The sequence below is a fragment of the Dreissena polymorpha genome, chromosome 3, assembly GCF_020536995.1.
Source record: "Dreissena polymorpha isolate Duluth1 chromosome 3, UMN_Dpol_1.0, whole genome shotgun sequence".
NCBI classification, from domain to species: Eukaryota; Metazoa; Mollusca; class Bivalvia; order Myida; family Dreissenidae; genus Dreissena; species Dreissena polymorpha.
In genome coordinates, this window is record NC_068357.1 from 75,288,231 (window position 1) to 75,310,221 (window position 21,991).

Below are 21,991 nucleotides of genomic sequence, written 5' to 3' on the forward strand. Positions count from 1 at the left end.
AGCCCTGTCCATTTGCTGTACTCGTCAAATCGTACTTGGGTAATTGTACCGCTTGCTGTTTTCACGTACAATTTCCCTTCCCAGGACCAAGCTGTTTCATTTCGTTCTTGGTTCAGTTTACGTTTTATTGACATCAAAACAGCTTGGTTCAGCTTTGTAAGGTCGTCATCTACTTCAGATGATTAAAACACAAAAACACATAAACATATGGTGCAAATTCTTTATTTATATATTTGCATTCCCCAAAAATTCAATTGTCAAGATATTGTATTTATACGTTTATCGCCCTTTCAACAAAGTTACATATGTTGTTTATAAATTATAGTAAGGTTAATAAATGTTGTTGTTGTTGTTGTTGTTGTTAAGACAACAAAATTCAACACGTATCACACAAACTGGTTTGTCTTCTATGATGCTTAACGCGGATTGGTTGTTCACTTAAAGGTGGCACTTTTGTTGTTGATGGGGAGCTTTTTCACGCTATCCTTCGCTAGATAGTCCTTTACTTTAGGCAGCTGGGAAAAGCGGGCCATGAAATCTTTGATTCTTGGGTAGGAGTCCAAACTGTCTGCCTGCATGCGAATGTGCTGGTCCAAAAGTTCGTACATGGGGAAATCTGCGACTGTTACCTAGCAATATAATATATGTATTTGATTTAATTGACATCGTTCATTTATGTATGTTTACATAAGTATTTGCCAAATACGAAAAACATAGGTGTTTAAAAACTCATTAGCACTGAAATCAATCCGTACGCTAGAGATAAGAAACGAACATTTTGTAATAATAGCATCTGTGAAACACTTATTCATCGCTGGTGCAAGGGTTTTAAATATCCTTAAAAATGGCTGTTCTAGTTGCATTAATTGAGAATGTATGAAAAAATGAAGATTGACTAAAGAAATTATACTAAGCATCATTCTACATATACGGCACATGTGAGAATCGTTCTATGAAATCAGGACTTTATGCGTAAGCTGCCGTCCTAGATTCGCCTGTGCAACCATGTATTGTCTTGGATAGGCTGAGATTTATTGAGACCATATTTCAATTGCCCAGAATATGTTGCGCGAATCAGTTGTTGTTTTTTACTTTTTATGTGTTAAATGTTGAACCATACTTGCAAAGAAATGTTAGTGATGACTTGTTTTTAAATGGACTATATTTTTTGCGTGGTTTCGAACCTTGTTTCCTCCGAACCATTTTCGTCCGTCCAGCCGCTTTTCAAAGTCTTTCAGAATTCCCTGAACGTTCTTAAAATAATCTGCCTTCAGGTTTTCCTAAAACAGACGCATAATTAACGCGATAATATTCAGATACGAACTATATGGATAGAATATATTGAGCCTCGCTTTGGGAAAACGGGGCTTAAGGCTAGTTAGTAAAGAGTCGTAACCGATTAGCCTGTGCTATCCGCTCAGGATAATCATTGACGACACTTTCCGCGTTTATGGTATTTTTCGATTCAAGGAAGTCTTCTCATAGCGGACATCTAGTGAAGGTGTAAAGTTAGATCTTGATGTATTAATCTGAACTGACCGCTGACATACGATATTTAACAACGACGTTAATTGTTCGTATCATAAAACACGCGGGGCGATTTTTTTTCAATCGTTTTTGTGAAAGGAATTTATTTTTTATTTAATATAAATAATTGTAAGCAATTTCACAGTGCAGACACATTTTTTTCTAAGAGAGTTTTCTATAAAAAAAAAAAAAAAATTTTTTAAATGGGCCGATCTCTGGGAAAAAAGGCTGAATACATGAGCGTTAAGTGTCGTAACAGATTAGCCTGTGCAGTCCAAAGTATAGTGTTCGCCGCCACGAATAACTGCTTATTTATAGCAATCAAAAATCACAATTATTTCACCTCATCTACAAATACATTAACTGTGTCAGATTAAATAGTAAATGGATAGGTACAAACATAACATAAGGGAGCTCAGAGACAACTTTAGCCTGTCCGAACCCCTAAGTCAAATATGCACGTTGGGTAGTTTAACGCACATGTATTTAATATAAGATATGAATAAACCATTATGCTGCATTCAGCACGCGGTTCCTACATAATCTTTGTTGTAGCAAAAGGCGCACCACGCCGTTCCTGAGGTCCATTGCCTGGTCCAGCATCATGTCCACTTCCGCTTTCTCCTGCACACTCTCCCCGTCTGCAATATAGAAATCGTCAATAAGTGGAATTGTTGTGACATTTTCGACATGTTAAATTGTAGACGAGTGGTGAGGCACCTTCATTTAGTAATGTTTACTATATATCATCTCGTGTTGGTCAGCATAACAGTTTTTTGCGTAAGCATTGCTAACGTAAACAAAGCCCACGAAAACCAATTTCGCTAGTTATGTGTATTCCATGGTCTATGAGGTCCTTCCGCGCCTGAGAATGTATTATGTGTCGACCCGGAGTGTACCCAAGTCCTACCCAATGAACGTACTTGAACCACGAATGTTAGGGACCTTTGAACTATTGCTGCAATTTTCAGCTAGTTCTAGTTGTAACTGAAATATTTTACATTTTTGCGTGGTCTTGTGTTGTGTCGGAAAGCCAGAGTACCCGGATGAGACCCCACCTGTCCGGTATGGTGACAGCCAGCTGTAAAGCGCGTGTTCTAACCAACTCGCTTACGGGACAGCTACAACGATTTCGCTATAGATCTCTCTATCATATGAGCCTTGTTCTAAGAAAACTGGGTTTAATGCTTGTGCGTAAAGTGTCGTCCCAGATTAGCCTGTGCAGTCTACACAGGCTTATCAGGGACGACATTTTCCGCCTAAACTTGATTTTCGGTAAGGAGGGACTTCCTTGAAACTAAAAATACCATACAAGCGGAAAGTGTCGTCCCATATTAGCCTGTGCGGACTGCACAGGCTAATCTTTGACTACACTTTACGCACATGCATTATTTACAGTTTTCTCAGAACACGGCTCATATATATACTGACGTAAGAAAGGGATGAACATTTGTTGTCATGGTTACCCAAGTTGTGTTTCCGGGCGATCGTGCGAAGAATGGCGTTGCTCTGTGTGATCTTCACGTCTCCGTCTATGTAATATGGCAGCTGTAAAACGGAACAGACTCGCTCTACACCATGATGCTTTTTATTTAAACATCGTAGAAATACCATGTCAATTTACATTTCGACGACAATTTTGTGGAACTATAAACGATTAGCACCAACGTTCATTCTGTCTTAGCCCATGTATGCCTAGCGGACTCTCCAATCCTTCAAAATTGGATTAATTTATTTCCAAAATAAGGGATGTCTAGTATGTTTATGTCTATATTTAGAATATTTCTTACAGAAATTCCTTTAAGCAAACAGCGCAGACCCTGATCAGACGCCGCATCATGCGGCGTCTCATCTGGGTCTACGCTGTTTGCCAAGGCCATTTTTCTAGACGCTAGACATAAATGGGTTAATTGTATTCATGGCCTTGATATATTTTATGTTTTTTTTTTAATAAAAACTTATTATACATGTAAACAATATGCCCATTTCTTTAAAACACTATTTGGTCGCACATTTAACGAATTGTAATATCTTTCGTAGAACACGACTGTGGTTAACTTATTAATTCAGATGTAACGTGCTATTTCTGTTGTCAAGCTATAAACTTGATGCGTACATCCTTATTCACTTCGTATAATATCAAACCACATGAGAAGAACTGTGCACATATGACTATTTGCGCACTGAAAAGTAGTATATACACTTTATTTAAGCGCATGTGTGATTCATTTTTATTCAAGACCAATTGAGCCTTGCTCTGTGAAAAGAGGATATAATGAATGTGCGTAAAGTATCGTCCCATATTAGCCTGTGCAGTCCGAACAGGCTAATCAAGGACGACACTTTCCGCCTAAACTGGATTTATGCAAAGAAGAGACTTTCTGTAAACGAAAAATATCATAAACGAGGAAAGTGTCGTCCCTGATTAGCCTGTGTGGACCTCATCTGGAAGGACACTTTTCGCTCATGCATTAAACCTAGTTTTCCCAAAGCGCGGCTCATTTATGTTACAGCGATGGTGTTTACGTGTCACTTACGTTCGGGAATGACAGGCTGTCGGACATTGAGGGCTTCACGTCGTTCCACGCTGCACGGCTGAATTCCGGTCCTGTAATTGCCAAGTTGTATTTTTCATAAGTGTCAGAAACGATTTCTAACATTCAATAACGGACACATGTGTCTTCATAGTTTTGTAGTTGTTGTTTTCCACGTGTTTTTGCCACTCGTAGGCAACAAAGCTGCTTAAATCAGTGGAAAAACTCCAGTCGAAAAAAATGCCTTTTCCATCCCGACAAAAGTCAGTTTTTACACCACATTCAAGCATCCCTATCCCTTCCCAATACATTCCCACAGCACATCGTCTTCTCGGCTACTGGAAATATTTTTAGAATTGAGCTTTTATCAGTAATTTTGACGGTTGGCGATTTTTAACTAAGAGTTCGTTGATGAACAACCATTCAACAACGTTCTTTGTAAGTGTGTCATATACTTTTACGTTTATGAAAGCGAAACAATTATGACATATTTTATTTGACCTGTTACGTGTTATATAGGCACACACAAAAAGATCAGAGAAACACCATTGAAGCCCATTTATTTTATTCAACTTTGAATGCAATGTCCAAGAAACAGGCATAAATGGTCTCGGATTCCATTCATCGAACTAGTTCAACAAAGACTTATAACCATTTCTTTAATTGTTTGAGCTTACATGACAAAAAACAGTGACAGGTGGGAGTAGTTCCTCAATGTTATAACCCGGGTTAGAACAAACATGGTATATAACTTCCATGCATCTTATTTCCTATATTTCCATCGGTGTGACGTAATTTCCTACCGTCTGTGACCTCATACTGGACATCTTCAAACTCCTCCCCCGCATACGTCAGCAGCAGACGAATAGGAGCCGCAAGCTGAATGCGGAAAGGAAATAAAACAATATGTGAAAACTACATGACAATCGGTAATATAAGAAAAGAAGAATTATTCCATTTTTGGCAAATTGTATGCAACTTTTTTCTTGCTTTTGTCATTATTTAAGACTAGCTGTACTCTTAAAAACTTATTGACCAACGTGCGACAACCGTATAAATGTAGATATCTATGAACATTGCACAATGCAAGCAAGTCGAACGTATCTTATGTACAATGTGCATTATTTTGAAAATCAACAAAAGTGCGTCAAACGTGTGGTGGCCGAGCATCGGCCTAATACTTCCTGTGCGTTATGCAATTGAGTAGCGTTCTGAGAAATCTGGACATAATTTATGTGCGTAAAGTGTCGTCCCAGATTAGCATGTGCAGTCCGCACAGGCTAATCAGGGACGACACTTTCCGCTTTTATTGTATTTTTCGTTTAAAGGAAGTCTCTTCTACACGAAACTCCTGTTAAGGTGGAAAGTGTCGTCCCTGATAAGCCTGTGCGGACTGCACAGGCTAATCTGGGACGACACTTTAAGCGCATCCGTTATGCCCAGTTTTCTCAGAACGCGACTCAATTGCATATGAGCAAGGCAGCATATTGATAATGAATAAATCCAACTTAAGGCAAATACACCAAGTGTTGTTCTGAAATAAATGACATTTAATTAAAATGAATGTAAACTCACCCCTCGAATTTTCCAATACCCTAAAGTCGGCATTTAGAATAAATATCTATAAATCGATTTCACACGAGTTGTATCACCCGATCCTGTTTTATTAGCTACTACTAGTAGAAACTTATTAGACTTTTTAGACTACTACTACTAATAATAAAAGATGCCTTTCCTACCGCGGTAAAATTTTAGTACTACTGCCAACACTAATAAAAGATGCTGTCGCTAAACGGTGCTTGTTCATTTGGCGGACAATGGTGTGCCACGTGTGAGGAATTATGCCGTTATTGCATAGCTGATTGTATTTCCTGCCTTTAAAATGCTCGAACAAATATGAACTCTGGATGTTGGGTTTCAATAAATTATAGCAGATTACACGATTTAAGCACAATTTGATACCTATGACGAGAATTCAGTTTAGTGCTACTTTTAAAATAACTATATAAAATATATAGTTTCCGGTTATGTAGTATTATGAATAAATATTTTCGAGATATCGCTGTTCTTTTTTACAAATGATATTATTTTTAATTAAATTTGCCTGCGCAGTGATAAGCATTTAAAAGCTATTGGAGTGGTTCGATTGCGCTTCAGCTTTACGTCAAGTCTTATCTGGCCGCAAATTATACCTTTCTGAAAGGCGCTTATACAGTCAATCGTCTGATAATGCTGACGTACCGGCGTTCGCGGAAGAAACGTGTCTGTGTTATTTTAATTATAGAATACAAATAATTATGGGATAATAAAGTGATCAGCCTAAATTAACTAAACATCATGCCAATGATCCGGAAGCTTCTATTAAAACTGTGTACAAGGGGAAAAGCCGGCGAACAGTAGGCCTACATGTCACCGAGAAGTGGGGCAGTAGGCAAAAGCTTGGAACGCAATCACAAGAACTTGCAGAAGTTCAGATTGAGAATGAGAAACCAGAAACAAACTTAATTGCTAACTGTACTACAAATAGCAGTTCAGTATCAGACGTAGATACTTCGGTTACATTTGGTAAGTAAACAACAACCTAATTGGTGCATTGATTGAGATTAATTCCAGCCTCCGTCCGGCTCTAGTCACATGTCAGCTGTCCTTGGTTTATGGGTGTGCGTGATCATATATATCTATTCACAAAGTAATGTTTCCAAAACTAATGATACAGTATTAAGGAAAGTTTAAAAATCTGAAGTTAATTATTATTCCAGACTGATATTTGGATCATTTTTTAGCTCAGCGTTTTTCGGAGAAAACCAGAGTTATTGTCATAGCCAGCTCGTCGTCCGCCATCTGACGTCCGCCGTCCGCGTCGTGCTAAAACCTTAACATTTGCTCTAAAATCAAAGTGATTCCACCTACAACTTTGAAACTTCATATGTAGATGCACCTTGATGAGATCTACGTGCCACACCCATTTTGGGGGTCACTAGGTCAAAGGTCAAGGTCACTGTAACCTTTTTAAAAAAAATAATAATCTGACAAGCCTTCATTTATTCAAAACTGCACCCGTAGCCGAGTGTGGCACCCGTTATGCATTGCTCTTGTTTTTAATTCCCAGCATTGTCGCACAACTTCTGACATTACCTTATAAGATCACACAGCTAGTATAAATATATCCTCCAATTACCTTCAGTCAAGCGGTTAAGGAAACAAATAAAATAATTTCTGAAATAATTCAAACATTGCCGCAATAAACGATGTACCTCAAACAATTTATTTCATTCCCATTAAATCCATGTAAAAATTGTTTATTTACAGCGTGTTAAACTACGCAAAGTCGATAGTTCCATGCACATCCGCAAATACTATACACTACACGCGTTGTCTACCTTGAGTCAAAAGGTTACATTAAAAAAGCTATAGTACTCGATTGCAATAGACATGATGTCAATTAAACTAAGAAAGTTCGATTCACTGAACAAATTTAGAGAAACTGAAAGATTAATTTAACTTTTTTATAACTTCTATTTACCATTTAACAAGTTTCTGTTTTATCGGTAGATCTTCTGTTAAGCAACATATACACACAAAAAGTGCTCAAGAATTGGAAAAAACAAAAACGTTCGCAATTTGTTCAAATAAAATTTAGGCATATGTGTTACTATTAAAAAATTTGATAAAAATATCAAATCGAGACAGTGTATACCCACTGAACATGTGGATAAGGGATGTCACCTATTTTTGTGATGTACCTGCAAAGATTTTTCCATGCAACATTTTCTGGGAATTGTGAAAAAGTAAAAGAATTTTCTTTAAAATAAAACAAATACATGAAATTATGTGTTTACACAAGCGCAGTGGTCTGCAATTTCTGTGCAAGTTTATTGATGAGTAGCAAAAACATGAACGGAATCGGCTTACAATTAGAATATTACAGTTGAAGTAAGATTTGTAAATGTAATTAAACTTTTTTTTCCCTTATTTTAGTTGTGTCTGTAGTTTATATTTTCAAGCGTAGTAATGTTAGTAAAACAAAATACTCGGAACGCATGCATGTGACGTCATCATGAGAGCCGCAATCTTAATGTAAACAAAGTGATATAAATTAGGTCATGCTCAAAATAAGGGAATCGTACGATACATACTCATGATATTAATTAAAGTGGGAAAGTACCCCATACCACGGGTGTGTGGAAATGTATAAAAAAAAACACACACTACAATTATGTTTCAGAATTTTGCGACTCATTGAAAAAAAAATTTGAAAAGTTCGCAACTCAAAAAAAAAAGTTAGTGGGCCAGGGTCCTCACAAAATCATGTAAAAAAACTTGGAATATCTGAGAATACAATAATTGAGGTCTACTTATTTGTCTATAATCAATAATATTTACTGTCAACTCGAAACTCCTCAAAATATTAAAGAAAGATATGTATGCGTTGCAGATGAAAATATAAGATACGATACTGAAAAGGCCAAACGTCTTGAAGAATGGAAAAGTATATCTCCAGAAATTATGTCTGCTTATGTACAAATGCAGACACCCAATAAGCGACAATGTGCTGATTGTTGTCTCTCCACAGATGAACTGTACAGGTGTTGTGATTGCTGTTCATGGGAGACTACGTGCCTCACATGCTTGCGGTTGAGGCATAAACATCCTCATCTGCATTTGGAAGGTACAATGTTAACAAATACAAGAGAAAGCATTTATCATATCATTGAATTTGAACATAAATCATCTAAGACAGTGTACTTTTTTTTCTTTAAGTGGTATGACTTCATGTATTTAAAAAATCTTTGAATGTGTTAAGAGATATTCAAAGTACCATTTTAGAAAATTATCATTACATGAGCTTCATACAAATACGTGTATTACAAATGTGGTCTTTTTCAATACATGGTTTCAAAACCAACCAGTTCCAACTGCCATCAAACTCAAAAGCTGTTGTTATCTTGAACTTTAAAACTGCCAGGTGTTTTAAAATGCTTATTGAGCATTTGTCTTAAATGCCTTTTTTTACAGAACATGGCTTACCTTTCTTTCATTGATGATGATGAGGCTTGGAAATTGAATGACCATTCCTGTAGCACTACTTACCTGAAAAAACTCGTGGTCGTGGATGATAAAGGTAATTTTGTAATCCTATCATGTCTCACCCTTATCATTGTTTTTATCTTATAATTTCTCATGCTGACAATTGTTCTTATCTTGTCTCATGCTGATAATTGCTTTTATCTTATCATGTCTCTTGGTGATATTGTTATTATCTTATCATGTCTCATGCTGATAATTGTTCAGATATTGTCTCACACTGATCATTGTTCTTATCATGTCTAATGCTGATAATTGTTCATATTTTATACATGTATCTCATGCTGCTAATTGTTCTGATCTTGTCTCAAACTGATCATGGTTCTTATCTTATCCTGGTTCATGCTGATAATTGTAATTATCTTATCATGTCTCATGCAGATCATTGTTATTATCTTATCATGTCTCACGCTTATCATTGTTCTTATCTTATCATGTCTCATGCTGATAATTGTTCTGATCTTGTCATGTCTCACACTGATCATTGCATTGTTCTTATCCTATAATGTAACTTGGTACGAAAGATTCGTTGCAGGTTGTTTTGCTGTCCTGTTACTTTGTGTTAAACAGTAGTCAACTTATATTGGAATCTAGCTACATTCTCGCCAATATTAATATATGCACCCTGTATCAAACTGGGTCATTAAAAGCCAAGTAACTAATTATTACAACTGGAAATGCCCAGCATGGTTACAACTAAGTTGCAAGTTAAAGTGAGTTATATGATCCCAATAAATCATGGTTTTGCCAATTTGCAATTACTAAAACACTTTTTATAGTTAACAACCATAAGTATTTTTTAAAAACCTTGTAATCTTTTTTAAGGTCGACAGCATTTGAAGACCCTGCAATTTTGCAAGTGTGAAGTTGAAGCCGTACGCTTGATTAGGTTCAACTTGTGGCCATCTTCAACCAAATTTCCAAACGTGGCATTTCACTTTGACTTCATGCGCTGGTTATGTGGTCTTCTTCTTGAAAGCTCGGTGTCATTTAAAAGTTTCTGCTCCGCATTAGACGCGTGGACATCAAAGCACATGAAGACAAATATTCATCACCCTGTATGTTTGTACATGATTTTTGTTTGAATTGCTTTTGAAGTAACACAAAAGTATAATATTTTTATATGTAGTTAATACATAAAATAAAGCTTGTTTACAAAATAATTTATGTATAAATATTTGATTTACTGATTCATGTGAATGATTTGCTATACTAGTATCAGAAAAGCAGGAGGTGGAGCCTCCCATTTTTGTGCCCCTCTCTGTTAAATATGTACCATCCCCCTTCCATTTTTATGCTCTACTTTTTAAAAGTATGTCTCACCATTGTACACAAATAATTACAGAAAGACCCTATGTGTTATAGTGGCTATTAACAATTTTATAGATTAACATACATTATTATTTGATATGAAAATTATCAAATTCAATTTGATTAAGAGCAGACAGCATGGAATTATGCTGAATGGATGGATGATTGAATATAAATATGTAAGTGGAAACACCATACTGAAGTCGCTAACACAGAACAAAGTTTAACATCTGGAAAAGTTTCACAAAAAAGTTCACACTGCACCGACAATATTCCACATTGGGGGCATATGTCAGATCCTATGACAAGCCTTATTTTTAATTGCAATGTGTAATCGCCTTATGTGTATGCTTTAGTTTACCTTTAAACGTTTATTTTAAGTTCTTACAGCTTGCTTTAACTGTTGGTTTTGTCTCTATATTTTATCATGTTTAATAAATTTTGAATAAATGGGATAAATCACGGTTATATTTTTAGGTCAAAGATTTGTACAAAGTGCTTGTAGGAGGAACAGCCGATGAATTTCGACATTTTATCTACCAAATGGAAAACATCCACGATGATGGATCCAAATGTCCAGCTTGTTATGAGGTAATGTTAAAAATAGTGATTGTAACAGAAAATTATCCAACCATTTTACAATTACATGTAAAGTAATTTAAAATAAATATTAATCAATGAATTGATACTTTGCTTTTTAGCTCACCTGATTGCTCAGGTGAGCTTTTGTGACCGTTCTTTGTCCGACGTCTGTCCGTCCCTCCGTCCGTTCACATTTGTTCATAAACACTCTAGAGGCCACATTTATTGTCCGATCTTCATTAAACTTGGTCAAAAGCTTTGTCCCAATGAAATCTCGGTCGAGTTTGAAACTGGGTTGTGCCGGGTCAAAAACTAGGTCACTAGGTCAAAAAAGAAAAAACTTGTAAACACAGTAGAAGTAACATTTCATGCCCAATCTTCATGTAACTTTGTTTGTCTTAATGATATGATGGTTGAGTTCAAAAGTGGTTCCAGTCCGTTGAAAAACATGACCGCCAGTGGGCGGAGCAGTTTTCCTTATTTGGCTATAGAGAAACCTTGTAAACACTCTAGAAGTCACAATTTTTGCCCAATCATCATGAAAGTTGGTCAAAACATTGGTTTTATTGATATCTCGGACGAGTTAGATAATGGTCCAGATCGGTGAAAAAACATGGCTGCCAGTGGGCAGGACATTTTTCTCTATATGTATATAGTGAAAACATGTGAACACTCTAGAAGTCACATTTTTGGCCCAATTTTCATGAAATTTGGTCAGAACATATGTTTCCTTGATATGAGAGTTGAGTTTGAAAATGGTTCCAGTCAGTTGAATAACATGACTGCCGGGAGGTGGGGGGGGCAGTTTTCTTATATTTATCTATTTAAAAAAGCTTGTGAAAACTATAAGTCACATTTTTTGCCCAATCATCATGAAACTTGTTGAAAAGATTGGTTATCCCTTTCCCGCTTAGAAGCAAAGTGAAAAAGGCAATGTGCAAACAGCATAAAACCATAAAAGCCTGAGAGTAACTCGCAGCCTGTTCATGTTTTATGCTGTTTGCTGCTCATCAGTATCTATGGTTTAGATATGAAGTCTTAAAATCTTTAATCTAGTAAGAAAGGTCTTCAATGAAATATTATTTTATAAGGAACTACAAATGCGTGAAAATACGTATCTAAGTGGTAAAGGGTCATATATATATATATCTCAGACGAGTTCGCAAATGATCCCAATCAGTAAAAAAACATGGCTGCCAGGGAGGGGGGCAGTTTTCCTTATGTTACTAGAGAGAAACCTTGTGATCGAACACTATAGAAGTCACAATTTTGCCTAATCATTGTGAAACTTATTCAATACATTGGTTTTATTGATTTCTCGCATAACCAACAGAGGCTTGCTATCTGACTTTGTAAATAATACAATTCCTAAGATAAAGGGTTATATTGTCAGTCTTGTAACATGATGTGAAACAAAGAGGACATAATGAAAAGAAAAACGCTAACTTTTACTTACTGATGGAGACAAAACTCCATGTGCTAGTATTTACCACTGATTTGAATTAATCTTTTAAAGAAAGGATAGATAGCAGTTTACTGTTCCCTCAACGAAGTCGTTAGAAGTGTTGACTGTCAATTTCTCATGAAAGGTGTTTTCTTTTTTGAAAATGGATGCTAGTTTTCTGTGACAATTTAAACTTCTGGGTATTTTCTTATTCAGGATTCTCCCTCCCTGATAAGCTTGCTAGAGCGGAGGATATAGAAAAAAAAGCAAGGAGGCTCTTCAAGAAATTTTGGAACCTTTTGCAGGTAAGAAAACATGGACAAATGCAGATTTTCTACAAGTGTTTGTGTCATTATATAAAATTACCATCCCATATTTGTTTTGCAGTTTCCAGTGTTTAATTAAATGATGCACATGTCAATACCAGTTGTGAGATGAACACCTTTAATTGCTGGCTTGACAGAATTCGACTAATTGCCATCTCAGAAAATATTGTCCCAATATTAAAAAAAACAAAATGTTTGTGCATAACAATATAGAATTGAAAGACTTTATGTTAAATCAAAAGAAACAAAACTATAAATGTCCCGATAACAAAATGAACCATTTAAATAATGTAGATGAATTTAAAATAATTATTGTTTTTCTCTGTGTAAGTTCACAAATATTTATTAAATTGTTCTGTTGATTAGGAGTAACAACTGAATGTCTACAGGAATGGATAGATTATGAGCGGGTTGTGTGTATCCGCAGCAAATCAACTGGTATGTTATATGATAATTATTTGATTCATAAGTAGCTTAGTGAATTTTTCATTTTCTCGCAGCATTCAATTGTTTTAACAGAAATTCAATAAGTGTTTACAAGCCACATAATTTGCTTAACATGGTTTTAATGATTTGCACTACACATTTTAATACAGAAAATCACTCCTTGTCACCTGCTGAAGAGTATTGTCTAGTCCTGGAGGAGCTAACAAAATACAGGTACTTTTAATAGGAATAATGCATTTGTTACTACGTTATTTTATACAGATTCTAAGTAATGTTATTAGTTAGCATCCAGTCTCTTTGTGGATAAATAAAAAATAAATGAAGTTGTGATGTGCAAGAATAATGAGTTTTCAATCATAACACTTAACCCTTTTTTTCTCAGAATGTTTTTTGGGGAGATTTTGTTTTGTTTGTTAGCTCGACTATTATATATGAAATATATATAGTGGAGCTATCCTCCTCACCTGGGCGTCGGCGTAAGCGTGAGCGTGCAAATGTTATAGTTTGCTTTCATATTTTGCAAACTTCTTTACCAACATGACCCCAATCTATAAACAAGAGCAGACAACTGTAGCAAGCATTTTGTAAGAATAATGGCCCTTTTTTGTCTTAGTAATTGAATATTTTGTTAAATTGTGTGTTTAGATCCACTTGACTTCTAAAGTATCAAAGCTATTGCTTTCAAACTTCAAATATTTTCTTACTATCATGAGGGTTCTGTACCTGGCAAGTTCTATTTGACCTTGACCTTTGAATGACCTTGACTCTCAATGTCAAAAGAATAAATTAGTTAAATTGCCATAACTTCTTTATTTATGATCAGATTTTATGAATACTTTTACAAAACAACACTTGTATGAATACCACAATGGATTCCGTCCAAACCATCCCCCACGCACCAACCCTGAATCCCTGCCCCCCACCCCCCACCCCCCCAAAAAAATATTTTTTTTCTTCATTTTTTTTTTTTGAAAGATCGTCTTATAAATGACCACACCCCACATTATACCCCCTCTCAACCCCCTCCCCTACCCCCACCTGAATATATATACCTGAACTATTAACTTGACCTTATTGAATAATTTGAACAATTTCCCCATGTTGTCTTACGTTATACTGTCAAGCACTTGAATAGTCGAGCGCGCTGTCCTCTGACAGCTCTTGTTAGATACATAGTACATTTACATAATGTTCCTGTAGTGGCCAGTGGTTAAAAATCATATGCTCTATGTATGTTAAATATATAATTATATCACTAACAATTTTATGAAATCTTAATTTTAGGGGTGTGTTTTCGACGGATGTAAACAAAGATAAGAAAAGGTATATTGCATGTATATATTATGCATGGCCTTTTTTAATTGACCTTTTTCCATTTGATACTTATTTATTTATCTAAACATTCTGTTCTATTTTCTGTCCTCTAAGTAAGGCAAATTAAACTCTATCCACTTATAAAAATAACGATATGTAAATTACCCCCAGACAAGTAGTTTTTAAATGGTCAAAGATTAATGCATGTTATAGATTCTTTGCCTAATGCGTGTATAAAATAATTACTTTAAAAAGTCATTTCACCTTTAAATGCCAATCTTACATACAAGAACATATACATCAATAGGATGTAATTTTATCCAATGCAGGCTAGAGACAAAACTGAAAAAGAAAGGGAAGAAGGCTGGTGTAAAATGGGACTCAACAAATGTTGATTACCTGCGGACACTCAAGACTGCACAAGAGAAACTAAGACTTCAGATACTGGAGACCCTTCAACAGACCACTGCAGAGAGGCTGTTTTTGTTAGATTTAATGAAAAAGTATGCAAGTAAGTATAAAAATCCATTTCTATATGATACAAGTTATTGTCACCTTAATGTAATACAAATATCTTCCTAAGACCTTTCAGTGTGTTTTTCATTACTGAATATACTTCATTATTTTTGTCTAATCAACAAAGTTGGAAACCTGGTTATTTATTGAGATATGAGCCATTTGGGCAAGAAGGGAAACAAGCAGGTGGGTTCCAGACAATCACTTTTGTTTGCATGAGCCAATCGTGATGAAACTTGTATTGCACATTAAGTTTGGGATTACATTTGGGACCAGTTAAGCAATGTTAGCTGTTACATTACATAGAATGTTCCTCTAAATAATTTGAGTGTTCATGTGGGTATTTTGCACAGTTAAATGTGCTGGTAGTTTATATGCAGACTTAGCTTGAGATCTAGGTCTCTGCTACTAAAAACAGCAAAAGTATTTCCTAATTAAATTGTCACATCATTCATTACCTTTCTTTTAGGAGTCATTTGAAAGTTAACTAAAACTTAAAAAATAATGTTGCTTTTAGGAGGACAAGCTGTAGCCATAAGATTGGGCAAGCAACAAAAAGATGAGAGAACAGCTGTCGTTGTACAATGCGGTTGGCGGGGAAGTCGTTAAAATGCCGACACATTTGTCATTTGAAGATGTAAAGTCGTGCGACAGCAAGCTGTGGGACATTTTGAAGTCATCAGATGTAGGTGCTTGGAGGACCAGTGTGCCTGTGTCTGTAAAACAGCAAGCTGTTCGCCTGTTTTGCATGACACAGAGAGCTGCAGAAGAAAAGGAACTTTTGATTTCAGAAATGAAGTCAACATTACATTTCTTTTCCAATGAACATTCAGGTCTTTTAAACAAGGTCCTGGATAATGTTAAAGGAGACATGCCAGTCATCATCAAAGAAGGGCTTTATGTGGAAATGAAATTTAATTCATTACTGAAGGCATTCCAGTCATATCTCCCAGACTTAACACCGACTTTGCTTTCTGATTTTGCACAAAAGGTTGGTCTAACCAGCGTTCAAGAGGCTCGTATTTCTGAAATAAATTATGGAAACTTACAAGAATACGAGTTAGAACCCTCTGAACCAACTGATGTAATACTCAGTGATGAGGATTTTACAGACAGTGATAGTGACAATGACTCTGATGGTGACAATTAAATGTTCAAAAGACATCATTGACTCAAAAGCAATATTGTCTTAATTGTCTCAATTGAATTGTTCGCAATAAGTGTTCTAAGATAAGACAAACAACTGTGCTATGGCTTTTTAAATGCTCTTGTTTGTAGCTCAACTGGTAGCTCAACTGAGCACAATGTGAGCTTTTGTGATTGCCTTTTGTCCGTCGTTGGTTGTATAACACAAAAGCTCACATTGTGCTCAGTTGAGCAAAATCAGAAAGCAAAGTCAGGGTTTACTCTGGGAGATCTGGGAGATATGACTGGAATGCCTTCAGTAGTGAATTACTTGAATCACTTTCCAGCCATATCAGTAAAAAGGTGATTGGCATTTATTTCGTATTTAAATTCGCTTTATATATCGACTTTTCTCCCCGCAAATTTTGTTAGTGGAGCCCAAATTAGGTCATCCCGCTAGGAAATTTCGCAGCGAGTAAAGTCGAGATATATATAGAGCGAATATAACTATGAAATAAACGCCAGTATCTTTCTTGCTAATATGGCTGGAAAGTGAGCGGAATTTAAAAACTTATGCTTTGTAAGCACACTTATCGGCCACATTTATTGTTCGATCTTTTTCATCTTGTTAACTCAATATTTATTGTCCACTACCGGTGAAACCGGGGGGGGGGGACTTATTGTTTGCGCTCCGTGTGTCAGTCTGTCTGCGTGTGTCAGTCTGTCTTTCAGTCCGTCACACTTTTCTGGATCCTGCGATAACTTCAAAGTTCTTCATATTTTTTTATGAAACTTGAAACGTGGACAGATGGCTTATATGGAGATTATGCACGTCAATTAATTTTGTTCCTATGTCAAAAATTGTGGTTGCTATGGCAACAAATGTAAAAAAAAAATTACTGACTGGTGGAGTTTTACCGGTAGGGGACCATATTGCTTGGCAATCTCTTGTTCCATATATACTGAAGTTGTTATCCCCCGCCATTGGCAGAGGGATATTGTTTTGGCATTTTCCGTCCGTCCGTCCGGAGCCATATCTTGGAAGTACTTTGGCGGATTTCATTGAAACTTGGTATGTGTATAAATATGGATAAGAGGATGATGCACGCCAAATGGCATTGTACACAATCTGTTAATAACGGAGTTATGGCCCTTTGTATCTTGAAAAAATGCTTTTTTGTGTGTCCGGAGCCATATTTTGGAAGTGCTTTGGCCAATATCATTGAAACTTGGTATGAGTATATATATATATATATTATATATATATATGGATAAGAGGATGATGCATGTCAAATGGCATTGTACACCATCTGTTAATAAAGGAGTTATTGCCCTTTTTATCTTGGAAAAAAATGCTTTTTTGATTGTCAAATATAACACTTGTGTCCAGAAGCATATTGGCTGGGGGATATCAATTCAACGAATTTGCTCGTTATAAACTCACATTTCAATGACAATTTATGATATCTGTTTTCCAGCTGTATACTGTATCATATGTAAATCATGATTGTGTTGGTATGCTTGTTTCTTTTTGTTTTTAAATGCCCCATGCTACAAAACAAATTGAATTGTTCATGCTTATATACTTTTGCCTCAAGTATTCTCATAAGGTCATTTGAAATGATGAAACAGTTGCTATTTTACGAGAACAATGATCAGAATAGATCATCTATAATTTTGTTGTGTAAAGAGGATCGATAATTGGTTAATTCTAACTTGTACTAATACTCATACCAATATTAAAACATACATTAATCCAAAGGATAAACCATTCTAGAATTTACAGAGAAAACTATTCCTTATAGATTATTTATAATTTCTTTGCGTATAGGTGGTCGTATACAGAAATAATTAAACTAACAATCATGTTCAGGTTGCTATTATCATAAATATATATATAAACTGACAATCATGTTCAGATTACTATTATCACAAATACATGCATATATATAACAATTTTAAAAGCAATTGATATATATGTCTCAAAAGCTATGTCCTTTTTACGTCCCAGTCTATACTTGGGGACATATTATATTTGCCCTGTCTGTTTGTTGGTTTGTTTGCGTCAAACTTTAACATTGGCCATAACTTTTGCAATATTGAAGATAGCAACTTGATATTTGGCATGCATGCGTATCTCATGGAGCTGCACATTTTGAGTGGTGATAGGTCAAGGTCATCCTTCAAGGTCAAAGGTCAAATATATGGGTGGGACCTAGTGTTTCACAAACATATCTTGTTTAGTATAGACTTCAACATATCTTGGACAATACAATTTAAGAGCAATTAAGAGGTTGATGGTTCCACCCCTTTGCTTTTCTGTTGCTGAAATGGTGTTAGTACATACACCAATCAATTGTTGTTACACCGATTTACCCTGTTAATTTTTTTGTGTGTATGGTGTCGCTTTGCTTCAGCTTGTTTTTGTGATACTGTAGATGTTGTTGAGTACTGAAAGGTAATTAGTAAGGTATGTAAAACTTAGCTTAACACTTATGGACAATGTTTTTGCATAGTTTAAATTGTATGTATGTTGAGTCATGTTATTAATTGCTTGCAATAATTTTATATTGTGAATCAATGTATGAAAAATAAACCTGAATGAAATGAAAATCATTTAAATAAAAGTTGTGTTCTTTTTGATATAGTTATGCACGGACCTATACAAACAGTCCCTGAGTTATATCACAGGTTAGGGATAGAGTGCAACCAATATATAGGACACCTTATACACTTATAACTTAGTAACGGTACTCGAAAGGGAATTTTGTGCTGAGCATGCAATATATACATGGAATATTTCACGAAGGTATAATGGTGTACTTTGAGTGAGTTGATATGCAAAACACGACTGTGCAGGTTTGATCCTTAATTCAACTGAGCGTAAACAACAAAACAAATATATATGACGTATATATTGCGTATCACTCTAGTTCTGCACGAGAAAGTCATGTAAGGGGAATACCGTGCTACCAGATGTTCATGTCCGTTATTGCGTATCACTCTAGTTCTGCACGTGTAGTCATTTAGCGGCGATACCCTTCTAACAGATATTCATGTCCGTTATTGCGTTTCACTCTAGTTCTGCACGAGAAAGTCATGTAGCGATGATACCCTACTAGAAGATGTTCATGTCCATTATTGCGTATCACTCTAGTTCTGCACGGGAAAGTCATGTAGCGCGGATACCCTACTACCAGATGTTTATGTCCGTTATTGCGTATCATTCTAGTCAGGCCGGGTTTCCATGTTTCCGTGTCCGTGCTCGGCGTTCGCGTTTCGTGTCCGCGTTCCGTATACGGACACGGAGTATCTAGTCCATGCATCCGCTTATTATTTTAGCCTTTCCGTGTAAAACCCCGATTCCAAACGAGGTGGTACTTGGATTAAGATGTCGTTATTAGAAGAGCACACATTTTTTGTGATGACTGCAGTACAGCATGTTAGTAGACGGATTGCAGACATTGGTACTGGATAGATGTACGTGCCATCATAAGAAACCGTCGAACAAATTTATTAATTCAGATTCTAAAAACCTTATAATTATATTGATAAACATTACTGATTTATTCGTATTAGACAGACTTCAAAACTTATATGTGAAACTTATATATATATGCAAAAAAAGAACATAAATAGCGACTTATTTTAGCGTTATATCTTGTTTGGAATATAAACTGTGTCTGTTGAAAAGCGATTATAGAGTGTACAATATGCAGACGATATATATTCGCAAATTACTATTCTCACTTACCTGAAACGCCATCAATTTACATTTCGTTGGCTATGCTTTTCCAGATGTTTTAATGCAATGTCTTTGTCTTTGAATTCTTTCATACGTTTGTTGTATATTTACTAAGTTTATTATTTTTTCACTAATATCTATGCTTGAAAGTCGACCTTTCATGTTGACTGCCGTCCGTGTACTGAGTCCAACAGATTTCAACCAGTTCGTTTTTTTCGCGGACACGGACACGGAACGCGGAGACATGTAAACCCGGCCTTATGCACGTGAAGTCAAGTAGCGGAGATACCCTTTTAACAGATGTCCATGTCCGCTATTGTGTATCACTCTAGTTCTGCACGAGAAGTCATGAATCGGGGATACCCTACTACCAGATGTTCAGATCCGTTATAAGAGTACCATTCTAATTTTGTATTGGAAAGCCATGTAGCGAGGATACCGATGTTCGTGTTCGTAATTGCGTATCATAATAGGTCTGTTTGGGAAAGTCATGTTGCGGGGATACCCGAGTGCTCTATATAAATGCCCATAAAAATATTTCACAATGGTTTTTGACAATTTACTTTGACAATAAATTTCAAAAGGTCAGACGTGCACGGCCTTGTAACGAGTAATACGCGACAACTCTTGATTTATTCAATTTAAACAACACACGTGAACACACAGATAAGGCATTATCTTCTATGTTTAACTGCATAAAGAAACCTTCTATTATTAAATATTAAATATAGGCTTTAGCACTCGTGCATCTGTTGTAATGTTTTAGAAAATGCAGTTTTGTGTTCACGCTTATTCTACAATAGCGTGATAAATCAGTGTAATATAACCTTTATATATGAAATTTTGATTTCTTACGCTTTTTGTGCAAACCGATGACTTGTATTGGGTTTATATTGTAGACCACTCTCTTATCAAACATAAAAATAGTGTTTTTTTGTATTAATTTGTTATAATATTTCCTATTTTTGGTGCTAATAATATTGATATTTACATACTAAATTCGGGTAAAATAAATTCGGATATTGCTTGAAAATACAGTTCCAGATAATGAAGAGTTATATAAATACCGTCTTATGTTAAACTTGCGCAAGATATAAGTTACAATGAACGAAATTGTCTTTCAAATGGGTGAAGTAGTTGTGTATGTTAACTGTAATGTGGAAATAATGAAGCAGCTTCATGATTTGTAATCAAAGCACCGAAAGGCTTAAAATATGTCGCCTTAATGGTCATGTTTGGCTTTAATTAAAAGGTCACTAATTGGACAGAATCCGGGCGGATATTAACAAAACACATTTCACAATGTCAAGATTCAAGCATGTCAAAGTACTTCATCAATAACTCTTTATACAAGTATACAATTTATACTACTAAATGCTTACATTTGTTATCAATCACTGATTTTTTTAACGATTTAAGGATCACATTGTCAAGACACAAAGAAATGCCAATATTCTCCCTCTGTTCAGAAGTACAGCGTTATAGTAAGGCACACATATAGTCGTGTTACCCATTATTATAGTTCAGAGAAAAAGGCCTGGTGTAGTACCCCAGAGGGGGTAATCACGTGACAAACAAGATGGCGACGTCCATGACGAGGCAGGTATTTTTCGTCTTTTAACACCCTTTATTACTTGTTTTATTTTTTTATTCCGCTCACTTTTCCAGCCATATTAGGAAGACAGTTAATCGCTTATATTTCATAGTAATATTCGCTCTACATCTCGACTTTACTCGGTGCGAAATTTCTTAGCGGGATGACATAATTAGGGCTGCGCTAGTAAAATTTGCGGGGAGTAAAGTCGAGATATAAAGCGAATTTAAATACGAAATAAACGCTAATCACTATTTTACTGATATGTCTGGAAAGTGAGCGTCATTTAAACAATAAACAGAAGTAATAAGGGTATAAAAAGGCAAAAAATAACTGTCTCGGCATGGACGTCACCATCTTGACTATCACGTGATACCCTCATCCTGTCAAAAATGGGCTCATAAATGTGATATAATTTAAAACCTTAAATGAGTCACCATT

The 21,991-nt window shown here is 35.7% G+C and overlaps 1 long non-coding RNA gene and 1 pseudogene across 4 annotated transcripts; one reads left to right on the plus strand and one right to left on the minus strand.

Moving 5' to 3' along the window:
- Positions 1-206: 206 nt before the first annotated feature.
- LOC127873515 (glutathione S-transferase Mu 4-like) lies at positions 207-5,770 on the minus strand (annotated as a pseudogene).
- Positions 5,771-6,030: 260 nt separating this feature from the next.
- Positions 6,031-18,827, plus strand: LOC127874800 (uncharacterized). 4 transcript variants are annotated; one of them, XR_008047101.1, is made up of 11 exons: positions 6,031-6,626; positions 8,497-8,730; positions 9,078-9,183; positions 9,972-10,204; positions 10,935-11,048; positions 12,700-12,788; positions 13,176-13,247; positions 13,406-13,469; positions 14,541-14,579; positions 14,900-15,081; positions 15,604-18,827. It is a non-coding gene; the product is annotated as an uncharacterized LOC127874800 (long non-coding RNA). The 4 variants fall into 4 exon arrangements; XR_008047103.1 differs by having other exon boundaries at positions 6,036-6,626; positions 8,635-8,730; positions 14,905-15,081; XR_008047100.1 differs by having other exon boundaries at positions 6,038-6,626; positions 8,635-8,730.
- The last annotated feature ends 3,164 nt before the right edge of the window (positions 18,828-21,991 follow it).